This window comes from Triticum dicoccoides, chromosome 2B, assembly GCF_002162155.2.
Source record: "Triticum dicoccoides isolate Atlit2015 ecotype Zavitan chromosome 2B, WEW_v2.0, whole genome shotgun sequence".
NCBI classification, from domain to species: Eukaryota; Viridiplantae; Streptophyta; class Magnoliopsida; order Poales; family Poaceae; genus Triticum; species Triticum dicoccoides.
The window spans coordinates 23,762,425-23,765,810 of NC_041383.1; positions in this window are offsets into that span (position 1 = coordinate 23,762,425).

Sequence of the window (3,386 nt, forward strand, 5' to 3'; positions counted from 1 at the left end):
AGGAGTCAAGGAAAGGGGGAAGAGAAGAGAAGGAAGGAGGGGGCGCAGCCCCTCCCCCTAGTCCAATTCGGACTAGGCCTTGGGGGGCGCCCAACCTCTCCTCTCTCTTTCCCCTAAAGCCCAATAAGGCCCATATACTCCCCGGGGAATTCCCGTAACTCTCCGGTACTCCGAAAAATACCCGAATCACTCGGAACCTTTCCGAACTCCGAATATAGTCGTCCAATATATCGATCTTTACTTCTCGACCATTTCGAGACTCCTCGTCATGTCCTCGATCTCATCCGGGACTCCGAACTCCTTCGGTACATCAAAACTCATAAACTCATAATATAACTGTCATCGAAACCTTAAGCGTGCGGACCCTACGGGTTCGAGAACTATATAGACATGACCTAGAACTATTCTTGGTCAATAAACAATAGCGGAACCTGGATGCTCATATTGGCTCCTACATATTCTATGAAGATCTTTATCGGTCAAACCGCATAACAACATACGTTGTTCCCTTTGTCATCGGTATGTTACTTGCCCGAGATTCGATCGTCGGTATCCAATACCTAGTTCAATCTCGTTACCGGCAAGTCTCTTTACTCGTTACATAATGCATCATCCCGCAACTAACTCATTAGTCACATTGCTTGCAAGGCTTATAGTGATGTGCATTACCGAGAGGGCCCAGAGATACCTCTCCGACAATCGGAGTGACAAAACCTAATCTCGAAATACGCCAACCCAACATGTACCTTTGGAGACACCTGTAGTACTCCTTTATAATCACCCAGTTACGTTGTGACGTTTGGTAGCACCCAAAGTGTTCCTCCGGTAAACTGGAGTTGCATAATCTCATAGTTACAGGAACATGTATAAGTCATGAAGAAAGCAATAGCAACATACTAAACGATCAAGTGCTAGGCTAACGGAATGGGTCATGTCAATCACATCATTCTCCTAATGATGTGATCCCGTTAATCAAATGACAACTCTTTTGTCCATGGCTAGGAAACTTAACCATCTTTGATTCAATGAGCTAGTCAAGTAGAGGCATACTAGTGACACTATGTTTGTCTATGTATTCACACATGTATTATGTTTCCGGTTAATACAATTCTAGCATGAATAATAAACATTTATCATGAAATAAGGAAATAAATAATAACTTTATTATTGCTTCTAGGGCATATTTCCTTCAGTCTCCCACTTGCACTAGAGTCAATAATCTAGTTCACATTGCCATGTGATTTAACATCAATATTCATATCTGTATATGATTAACACCCATAGTTCACATTGTCATGTGACCAACACCCAAAGGGTTTTACTAGAGTCAATAATCTAGTTCACATCGCTTATGTGATTAACACCCAAAGAGTACTAAGGTGTGATCATGTTTTGCTCGTGAGAGAAGCTTAGTCAACGGGTCTGTCACATTCAGAGCCGTATGTATTTTGCAAATATTCTATGTCTGCAATGCTCTGCACGGAGCTACTCTAGCTAATTGCTCCCACTTTCAATATGTATCCAGATTGAGACTTAGAGTCATCTGGATCGGTGTAAAAGCTTGCACCGATGTAACTCTTTACTGCGGGCTCTTTTATCACCTCCATAATCGAGAAATATTTCCTTAGTCCTCACTAAGGATATTCTTGACCAATGTCCAGTGATCTACTCCTAGATCACTATTGTACTCCCTTGCCAAATTCAGAGCAAGGTATACAATAGGTCTGGTACATAGCATAGCATACTTTATAGAACCTATGCTGAGGCATAGGGAATGACTTTCATTCTCTTTCTATTTTCTGTTGTGGTTGGGATTTGAGTCTTACTCAATTTCATGCCTTTGCAACACAGGCAAGAACTCTCTCTTTGACTGTTCCATTTTGAACTACTTCAAAAATCTTGTCAAGGTATGTACTCATTAAAAATCTTATCAAGATTCTTGATCTATCTCAATAGATCTTGATGCTCAATATGTAAGTAGCTTTGCCGAGGTCTTTCTTTGAAAAATCTCCTTTGAAACACTCCTTTATGCTTTGCAGAATAATTCTACATTATTTCCGATGAACAATATGTCATTCACATATACTTATCAGAAATGCTGTAGTGCTCCCACTCACTTTCTTGTAAATACAGGCTTCACCGTAAGTCTGTACAAACTATATGCTTTGATCAACTTATCAAAGCGTATATTCCAACTCTGAGATGCTTGCACCAGTCCATAGATAGATTGTTGGAGCTTGCATATTTTGTTCGCTCCTTTAGGATTGACAAAACCTTCTGGTTGCATCATATACAACTCTTCTTTAATAAATCCATTAAGGAATGCAGTTTTGACATCTATTTGCCAGATTTCATAAAATGTGGCAATTGCTAACATGATTCAGACAGACTTAAGCATCGATATGAGTGAAAAAATCTCATCGTATTCAACACCTTGAACTTGTTGAAAAACTTTCGCAACAAGTCAAGCTTAGTAGATAGTAACACTACTATCAGTGTCCGTCTTCCTCTTGAAGATCCATTTATTTAACATGGCTTGCTGATCATCGAGCAAGTCAATCAAAGTCCATACTTTATTCTCATACATGGATCATATCTCAGATTTTATGGCCTCAAGCCATTTCGTGGAATCTGGGCTCATCATCGCTTCCTCGTAGTTCGCAGGTTCATCATGGTCTAGTAACATGACTTCCAGAACATGATTACCGTACCACTCTAGTGCGGATCTTACTCTGGAAGACCTACGAGGTTTGGTAGCAACTTGATCTGAAGTTTCATGATCATCATCATTAACTTCCTCGCTAATTGGTGTAGGAATCACTGGAACTGATGTCTGTGATGCACTACTTTCCAATTCGGGAGAAGGTACAAATTACCTTATCAAGCTCTACTTTCCTCCCACTCACTTCTTTCGAGAGAAACTCCTTCTCTAGAAAGGATCCATTCTTAGCAACGAATGTTTTGCCTTTGGATTTGTGATAGAAGGAGTACCCAACAGTTTCCTTTGGGTATTCTATGAAGACGCACTTCTCCGATTTGGGTTCGAGCTTATCAGGTTGAAAACCTTTTTTCATACAAGCATCGCAACTCCAAACTTTAAGAAACGACAGCTTAGGTTTACTGCTAAACCATAGTTCATACGGTGTCGTCTCAACGGATTTAGATGGTGCCCTATTAAACGTGAATGCAACTGTCTCTAATGCATAACCCCAAAACGATAGTGGTAAATCAGTAAGAGACATCATAGATTGCACCATATCCAATAAAGTGCGGTTACGACGTTCGGACACACCATAACGTAGTAGTGTTCCAGGTGGCGTGAGCTGTGAAACTATTCCACATTGTTTTAATTGAAGACCAAACTCGTAACTCAAATATTTGTCTCC